This window comes from Lolium rigidum, chromosome 4 (genome assembly GCF_022539505.1).
Source record: "Lolium rigidum isolate FL_2022 chromosome 4, APGP_CSIRO_Lrig_0.1, whole genome shotgun sequence".
In the NCBI taxonomy this organism is placed as follows: domain Eukaryota; kingdom Viridiplantae; phylum Streptophyta; class Magnoliopsida; order Poales; family Poaceae; genus Lolium; species Lolium rigidum.
In genome coordinates this window covers 66,779,555-66,789,676 of record NC_061511.1, presented here as the reverse complement: position 1 = coordinate 66,789,676, position 10,122 = coordinate 66,779,555, and the positions used below count along the sequence as shown (strand labels likewise).

Here is a 10,122-nt window from a genome sequence, read left to right as displayed (position 1 = left end):
CATGGATTACTATTTTTGTGCTAGAGCTTTTATTTTGAAAACATAGAAGCAATTTTGTCAACAGTAGTAGTAAAGCATATGCGTTATGTATAAGATATCCTATAAGTTGCAAGCCTCATGCATAGATTACCAATAGTGCTCGCACCTTGTCCTAATTAGCTTGGATTAACATGGATTATCATTGCATACATATGTTTCAACCAAGTGTCACAAAGGGGTACCTCTATGCCGCTCGTACAGAGGTCTAAGGAGAAAGTTCGCATTGGATTTCTCGCTTTTGATTATTCTCAACTTAGACATCCATACCGGGACAACATAGACAACGAGATAATGGACTCCTCTTTTAATGCTTAAGCATTCAACAACAGATAATATTCTCATAAGAGATTGAGGATTTGTGTCCAAGCTGAAACTTCCACCATGATTCATGGCTTTAGTTAGCGGTCCAATGTTCTTCTCTAACAATATGCATACTCAAACCATTTGATCATGAAAATCGCCCTTACTTCGAGACAAGACGAACATGCATAGCAACTCACATGATATTCAACAAAGGTAAAAGTTGATGGCGTCCCCGAAACATGGTTACCGCTCAACAAGCAACTTATTAAGAAATAAGATACATAAGTACATATTCTTCACCACAATAGTTTTTAAGGCTATTTTCCCATGAGCTATGTATTGTAAAGGCAAATAATAGAATTTTAAAGGTAGCTCTCAAGTAATTTACTTTGGAATGGCAGAGAAATACCATGTGGTGGGTAGGTATGGTGGACACAAATGGCATAGTTTTTGGCTCAAGGATTTGGATGCACGAGAAGAATTCCTCTCAATACAAGGCTAGGCTAGCAAGGTTGTTTGAAGCAAACTCAAGTATAAAACGGTGCAGCAAGACTCACATATGAACATATTGTAAGCATTATAAGACTTTACATCGTCTTCCTTGTTGTTCAAACACCTTAACCGAGAAAATATCTAGACTCTAGAGAACAATCATGCAAACCAAATTTTAACAAGCTCTATGTAGTTCTTCATTAATGGGTACAAAGTACATGATGCAAGAGCTTAAACATGATCCATATGAGCACAACAATTGCCAAGTATCAAATTATTCAAGACATTATACCAATTACCACATGAAGCATTTTCGGTTTCCAACCAAATAGCAATTAACGAAACGGTTTTCAACTCCGCCATGAACATTAAAGATAGAACTAAGAACACCAGTGTTCATATGAACAAGCGGAGCGTGTCTCTCTCCCACACAAGCATGAATTTATTCAGAGAAGGAAAATAACAAAACGAAAATAAAAGACAAACAGACGCTCCAAGTAAAGTACATAAGATGTGACCGAATATAAATATAGTTTCAAGAGAAGAAACCTGATAAATTGTTGATGAAGAAGGGGATGCCTTGGGCATCCCCAAGCTTAGATGCTTGAGTCTTCTTGAAATATGCAGGGATGAACCACGGGGGCATCCCCAAGCTTAGACTTTTCACTCTTCTTGATCATAGTATATCATCCTCCTCTCTTGATCCTTGAAAACTTCCTCCACACCAAACTCGAAACAAACTCATTAGAGGGTTAGTGCATAATTGAAAACTCATATATTCAGAGGTGACATAATCATTCTTAACACTTCTGGACATTGCACAAAGCTACTGAAAGTTAATGGAACAAAGAAATCCATCAAACATAGCAAAACGAGGCAATGCGAAATAAAAGGCAGAATCTGTCAAAACAGAACAGTCCGTAAAGACGAATTTTCCAGGGGCACTAGACTTGCTCAGATGAAAATGCTCAAATTGAATGAAAGTTGCGTACATATCTGAGGATCACGCACGTAAATTTGCAGATTTTTCTGAGTTACCTACAGATAATTCTGCCTAGATTCGTGACAGCAAGAAATCTGTTTCTGCGCAGTAATCCAAATCTAGTATTGACTTTACTATCAAAGACTTTACTTGGCACAACAATGCAATAAAATAAAGATAAGGAGAGGTTACTATAGTAGTAACAACTTCCAAGACTCAAATATAAAACAAAAGTACTGTAGTAAAATAAACACATGGGTTATCTCCCAAGAAGTGCTTTCTTTATAGCCATTAAGATGGGCTGAGTAATTTTAATGATGCACTCGCAAGAAATAAGAGTTGAAGCAAAAGAGAGCATCAAGAAGCAAATTCAAAACACATTTAAGTCTAACATGCTTCCTATGCATAGGAATCTTGTAAATAAACAAGTTCATGAAGAGCAAAGTAACAAGCATAGGAAGATAAAACCAAGTGTAACTTCAAAAATTTCAGCATATAGAGAGGTGTTTTAGTAACATGAAAATTTCTACAACCATATTTTCGTCTCTCATCATAACTTTCAGAGGCATCATGAACAAACTCAACAATATAATTATCACATAAAGCATTCTTATTCACATGCATAAAAGTATCATTACTCTCCACATAAGCATAATCAATTTTATTAGTTGTAGTGGGAGCAAATTCAACAAAGTAGCTATCATTATTATTCTCATCATCAAATATAGGAGGTATATTGTAATCATAATTAAACTTATCCTCCATAGTAGGTGGCACCAAAAGACCACTATCATTATAATCATCATATATGGGAGGCATATCATAATCAACATAAACTTTCTCCTCAATACCCGGAGGGCTAAAGAGATCATTTTCATCAAAACCGACCTCCCCAAGCTTAAATTCTTCCATAGCATTAGCAACAATGGTGTTCAAAGCATTCATACTAATAACATTCCCATTAGCATGCATAAGTTCCATGGGTTTTTTAATTTTCTCTTCAAACACATCATGTCCTAATTCAAGATAAAGTTCATAAAGATCTCTCATTTTGTTGTTGTCTTCCAATAAGCCTTACTAGTGAAAATAAAAACAAGAGACAAAAAGATGCAATTGCAGGATCTAAAGGAAATAGCTTCGAGCACACACACAATGGCGCCAGAAAAGTACTTAGTTACCTGGGACCGGAGTGTGAGTGCCTTTTACCTTTCCTCCCAGGCAACGGCGCCGGAAAAGTGCTTGATGTCTACGGGTGCTTCTATTCTTGTAGACGAGTGTTGGGCCTCCAAGAGCGAGAGGTTTGTAGAACAGCAGCAAGTTTCCCTTAAGTGGATCACCCAAGGTTTATCGAACTCAGGGAGGAAGAGGTCAAAGATATCCCTCTCAAGCAACCCTGCAATCACGATACAAGAAGTCTCTTGTGTCCCCAACACACCCAATACACTTGTCAGATGTATAGGTGCACTAGTTCGGCGAAGAGATATTAAAACGCAAGTGGTATAGATGTATATGAGTGGTAATAGCAATCTGAATAAAATATGGCAGCGAGTAAACATGCAACATGCAACGATAAATAAACGGAGATTTGATGTTTGGAAACAAGGCCTAGGGATCATACTTTCACTAGTGGACACTCTCAACATTGATCACATAATAAATAAATAACTTCTCCTCACTTGTGCTACACATACTCTTGTTTGATAACAAACACCATTCATTGTGTAGGGCTACAAGAGCTCCCTCAAGCCGGAGTTAACAAGCGCCACAACATTCGGTGTTCATATTTAAGTAACCTTTAGAGCATAATAGATCATTGCAATTTAGACCGAGAACTAACATAGCATACACACCATCACCTTTGCACTATGAAGGGGGAATAAATCACATCAATACTATCATAGTAATAATTAACTCCATAACCTACAAGAGATTATGATCATAACCTACGCCAAGTACTACACGATGCACACACTGTCACCATTACACACGTGAAGGAGGAATAGAATACTTTAATAACATCACAAGAGTAGCACATAGACTAATAGTGATACAATGCTCATCATATGAATCTCAATTATGCAAGGCAATTCATGAGATCATTGTATTGGGGTACATGAGAGAGAGATTAACCACATAGCTACCGGTAGAGCCCTCAGCCTCGGGGGAGAACTACTCCCTCCTCATCATGGGAGACAACGATGACGATGGAGATGGCGGTGGTGTCGATGGAGATGACTCCGGGGGCAATTCCCCGTCCCGGCAGGGTGCCGGAACAGAGACTTCTGTCCCCCGAATTGGAGTTTCGCGATGGTGGCGGCGTCCCTGGAGTCTTTCTGGAGTTTCGTCAATCGGTGTTGAGGATTTAGGTCAGGGGGCATCTTATAGGCGAAGAGGCAGAGTCGGAGGGGCCACGGGGCCTCCCCACAATAGGGGGCGCGCCCCCCCTTTGGGCCGCGCCGCCCTGTGGGGTGGGGCCCCCTGGCTCCCCTCTGGTCCCCCTTTTGCTTTCTGGAAGGTCCCGGGAAAATTAAGATGTTGGGCATTGATTTCGTCCGATTCCGAGAATATTTCCTTTGTAGGATTTCTGAAACCAAAAACAGCAGAAAACAGGAACTGGCACTTCGGCATCTCGTCAATAGGTTAGTTCCGGAAAATACATCAAAACGATATAAAGTGTGAACAAAACATGTAGGTATTGTCATAAAACTAGCATGGAACATAAGAAATTATAGATACGTTTGAGACGTATCACTGCTCCACGCCCGTGCTATGCCGCCGCCGCCACCAATGGCTTCGACCGTCGCCGACCGCCTCCGTCACTGCAGATCGCCGGACCATCTCCACGCGCCCCCACGGCGAACCCTAGGCATGCGGCTCGGGTTCGCCGGCGCAGTGCGTCCCCTTCCCCACATCTTCGGCTTCTCCCCTCTGACAACTACGACTTCTAACGTCGTCAACAACCCCGCTCCGTCCTCCGGTTCCATGGCTGCTCCATCCCGATGCCTGCGACCACTCCAGGTTCTCCGTGTTCTCGCAGGATCTGGTCTGGCTTCTCCAGATCGATGGTGTGGTGGTGGTGCTGCTGCTCCACTACGCACCGCAGCACCAGTCGCCTCTCCGACGTCTACGATCAGGTAGCCCCTCGGTTCCCCTGCAATTCTTATTGAGCTGCTATACCACTAGTCATGAGTGATTACTCTTTGTGATTCACTATTCAAGAGGAAAGAATTTTTAGGTAATTTAGGAATTTCGTTAGTCCTGCCATGCCCATATTTTCCTGATGCAATTGGTAGTGTAGTTTGAAGAAGTCTGGAGGAGTCTTTCGTATTAAGGAATCTGCAGGCTGTACCTAGATAATCTAGGTTGTTCTGTTGATTTCAGTTCCTTGCCCGTCCATGTTGACAGCAATTCTTATCATGGTCACGCTAGATTTAATTTTCTCAGATTCTTAAAATTCTATTATGGATTTATGGGTATTGCTCGTCCCTATTCTAGAGGCGGTGATGTTAATTACCCGGCATGTAGCAGCCTAGAAGTATCAAAACACAACAATTAGCTGCAGTAAATTCACACACTTCTATGCTATCACTGATTGATTGAGACTCGGACTGTGATTTGTCTCGTAAAATTATACAATGTATTTCTGCTTCGCATTTGTATGCGTGCATAATCAAATTTGGTTGTGGTATTTCACTTTCTAGAAGAAGGGTTCTCTCGAGACAAGTCACAACATGCAGCATATGAGTAGTCGTTGTGTGGTTTAGTGAAAACATTAGGACAACAGGGTGTTGAATAATCAGTTATTTTCATGCATTATATAAACTATTGTTTCACTTGCTGCCTTGACTGACTGTGGAAGTATCTGTTCATAGATAATAATCATGTCAATGACACAAGTAATCAGCAGTTGGTTGTTAGGTTGTATGCTAGTCGCCACTGACTGATCGAGCTAGCTCTTGTACAGTCTCTTTGATCTATATGGAGTATATCATAATTGTTGTCACATGAATTATTGAGTTATGTTGTGTTAGTTTGCTTTGAGAGGCCAGGTTAACGGGGAGTTGGATCAGTACTCTATCAATGTGACTATTACTAACAGATAATTTCACCTCATGTTTTATGATTTACAATGCGTCAATTATGATGTTTCTTTTCTCTCTCTATATTGACTACAAAATTTTGAAGATCAACTAGCTCACTGGACACATCCCTTGTACATTGTCCTGAATTCCAAATTTCGAAACCTTGTGAGAACGTTAGTACATTTCATTCTCCATGTCTCTACTCATTTTGTGATTCTTCGACAAACTTGGTGGTCTGTGTAACTGTGTTACTTTTTTTCACCTATTCTCGTGTCTTGCAGTATACGTATATTACAAGGATTTTTAAATTATTGTAGCATTTTCCAGACAATCTAGCTAGCTCTGAGATTCTGTATGTTGCTACAGAAGATTTTATAAGGTTTTACTAATATATTGGTGCATATTTGTCAAGTTTTTCTTGTTAGAACTTTATTTATGGAATACAGGGACATTCCGTATAACTAATATCTAGAGAAATAACTTACAACATTGGTCTCCTTCAAGTAGTCACACTGGATATACCTTATAAAATCCTCTGTATTCTAGCTTATCTGTATTCTGAAAATACAGATGTTCTATTGACGTTCAGACTTATTGTGGAAGTATCTGTTCATACATAATAATCATGTCAATGACACAAGTAAAAACCACTATTGGCCTAATGGTACAAGAAAATCATTAAAGAGTTGAATAGTTAGAATTTCTTAAACTGTCTATTTTTTATAAATGTGTTGAGACTTTCTGCCTGATGGTGTTCAACTTGCAATGCTATTCGGTGCATGTCTAGCTTACTTTCAAAATCTAACAACTTACTTTCAGATAGTCTGATAGTCATATTATTGTGAACTGGACATTTTTTTTTCAACACTTCACTGTTGTACGATTATAATTTTAGTTGATACCGTAATTATCTGTCTTAATCCGAACAACTTTCTTGTATTGTACATTTCTACTACTACTAGACATGGTGGCTCTGTTTTTGATATCTAGTGTGGTATCCATATAGTTGAGGTAAGCATAGCTACTGGGCTTTCAAATCAGGAGCTTCCAAGCATATTCTTCTTTAGTAATGTCATTTCTTTTGAGCTGTGCATATCTGAGTATCTCTTTCATAGAGAATTAAATCTTGTGTATCTGCATTCTCTGCTTTTAATGCAGAATAATGCAACAGCTGGTTTTACTTTGGACCACTGGTCTATGAATTGTTCTAATTTAGTGCTAGTAGATAAAAGTGCATTGTCCTACATGATAATAAGCGCAACAGTAACATTATGTGGACTTGAACGAAACTTCATATTGGAAGTATCATTCAGTAGACTTCAAAAATAAATTGTATAGTGCATGCTTATTATATCTCGTGAAAAGTTGATATGGTTTCTGCTATTAACTCTTGTGTTCATTAATTTGCCTTGACAGGGATCTTGGAAGTCAAGAATTGAAAGGTTTCATTACTGATGAAATAAGTCATCTGACAGACTTGGTATGCTTGTAACTTGTAAGTATCATTGCACACACTTCAGTCGATTTCAACTTGATCCAGGTCAACATTGGTACTCAGAGTTTCCATGTATCGATGAGCTTGAGTTTCATGCTTGCATTAGCTTTACAGGAACACATGGACACTACTTTGAAATTTAAAATCTTCTAGTATTATAGAAAATTGGTTGACCTTCTACTTGGTGTTTCCGAAAAAAATCTATTTTCTGAAAATACTAGCAAGTAACTAGATGTATTTGTTTTCTTTTTTATGAAGCAAATGTGTTTGTATTCTTGTTTTGAAGAAAATGTGCCTATCTTTTTTTGAAGAGAGCTAGATGTTGTGCAATGGTGGAAGAACCCTCCTGCTTAAGCGAAGTCACTGTCATCGAATATTCAGTTTTGAGCTTCATAGGTTGAGTCGGTACTACTCTGATTGCTAAGAGGGCGTATAGGTCAGTACAATTTTTTCGTATTTGAATTCAGTATGATGTTTTCTTATTAGAGGCCAGAACAATGTTGATTGACAGATAGTGACAAGAAAGCAGTCGCAAATTTTTCCAAGTGTTCCAAGTGAATCTTTTGGAACATAAGGTCGTTGGTTTACATATGTAGAAATTACTAATATGGTACTTCATGTTCCCTTCACATGCTTGGTGCGTCATCTGTTTTTTAGGCCTCTAACACTATCCTAGCTTACTAATCTGGGCATTTTCGTGATGGTGCTTAACTACTCATGTATTGGTTTCCAAGTAATTTTCATGATGGTGCTTAAATACTCATGCACCGATGCACATGCCTATTGTCTGTACTGTACACTATCTTGATCATTCCATCTACACTAACTTGATCATCCTATTCTATGAACTTTCTCTGAATTTATATACATATTCCTTATGGATACTGAGATTCAGAGACGATTTAGCACATGACATATTCACATGATATCATCGCCAGGGACCGCATCATAAGTGACTTTTGAATAGTTTTGTTCTTTCTTACTCTTGCGGAGTTAGAAAAATTATGGTAATTATTCGTCATGTAATGAACTAATTTTTCCTGCTATTACAGGTTGATATGAGATCATGCTTACCAAAAGCAAAATTCATGTTCCTGATATTATTGTGAGTATCCTTTGTGGGTTAACTAATCTTACTCTGAAAAAGGAGGCACATTGATTTCCTTCTGTGGGATAGTGATTACTTATGTCATTTTGAGTATCTAAATCTTTGTATTCACTTTTTTTTTCATTTTCCATGTTCTGCTCTTTTAATGCTGACTATCTTCGTTTGCATGATCTCATATATACTCTTGCTTAACGTGATGTACATTGTATCTCTGGAGAAATACCTTACAACACTGGTTTCCTTCTAGTAGCCACACTGTAAGCCTTGGATTAATGTGAATCATCTATACTCTTGCTTATTTGTATTCTGGCAATATACTGTTCTATTTATATTCAAACTTTTACTTAATGTTTTCATTGTTAGTACAATCAGTAAGCCCTATTTTTTCAATGAAACAACATTCTTTACTGGAAGCTTCAACTGGCAACGAAGGCGAAGGCGAAATTGATGGCAAGAACTCATTCTGCAGCAGCTTCGACATCGGAGAGAAAGACATGAACTATCTCGGGTTGGAGCTTCTGTCCTTGGTAACAAAGATCAAATCTGCTGACTCATTGTTGGTATAGTTACATAAGATAGACACTTCATTTGTAACTGTTGTCACTGTAATTTGTGATGTTATTGTAAGGAATTCAGCGTAATATTAATTATTATGCAATACTGTTATTTTTATGGGAGTGACTAAATATCATCTAGCTGAAAATCCAATTCGGCTCAAGTCATATTTTACCTACAACGTATACTACTTGTCAGTCAGGCCCACGCCCTCCTTCCCGAACCTCATTTGCCATTTCTGTTAGTTTCCTCAGTCCGGTTTTTTTCTGGAGCCCACTCAGTCCGGTTTTTTTCAGCAGCCCACTAAGTCCGGTTTTCCTGGATCTCACCAGCACCTCTCCCACCTCTCCCAGTTGCTTCCTAAAAAGCCCACTAGACAAGACAAAAAAAAAAACTGAAGAAGTAAGGCCTGTAAAAATATGGGCCTTTTACATGAAAACAACAACAGGCCCGTTTTACACAGACCTAGTCCAGATCTGACGAATTCCTTTCTTCCTCATCACGCAAAACCTCCTCCCCATCGTACTGTCTCCATCTCAACCAGGAAGAAACACAGTTGAGCTCGAGAACCAGAGAAAAACCACAAGATCCAAAGAATGGTGGGGAATGAGAGAACCAACCTCAACCTATCTGGATCTGGACCTTCTCGATCTGCACCTTCCAGCACACAGGTAAGTTCTTCTGAATCTTCCAGTAATCATATGGTACCATGCCTCTTACTGCTCTTGATCTGCAAAAAAGGAAGAAAAGAAACAGAACTAAGTACCCCATTTAGATAACTGAGACTAGCCAGTATCTGGGACTATGCAGAATCTGGGACTAAGTACTCTAGATCAGCGGAAAAAAGGCAATGCCCAACTTGAAAAAAAATCTGGGACTAGGCAGAATCTGGCATGTGAACATGTGTTGCTACTGCAGACAGTTAAAATGATCTTTGGCACTTTACAAAATAGGAAGAATCAAAAATAAGATTGCTACTGCAGTAAATGAAATTGAAAGACATGAATCAAATACTAAGAGTTTTAGGAGCATTTCCTAGCATGTATATATGTAACTAGGAGGTTTC

At 38.8% G+C, this 10,122-nt stretch overlaps 1 long non-coding RNA gene across 1 annotated transcript; it reads left to right on the top strand.

Moving 5' to 3' along the window:
* The first annotated feature begins 5,992 nt into the window (after positions 1-5,992).
* Positions 5,993-7,828, top strand: LOC124649937. The gene is made up of 3 exons (XR_006986836.1): positions 5,993-6,063; positions 7,315-7,393; positions 7,707-7,828. It is a non-coding gene; the product is annotated as an uncharacterized LOC124649937 (long non-coding RNA).
* Positions 7,829-10,122: the final 2,294 nt, after the last annotated feature.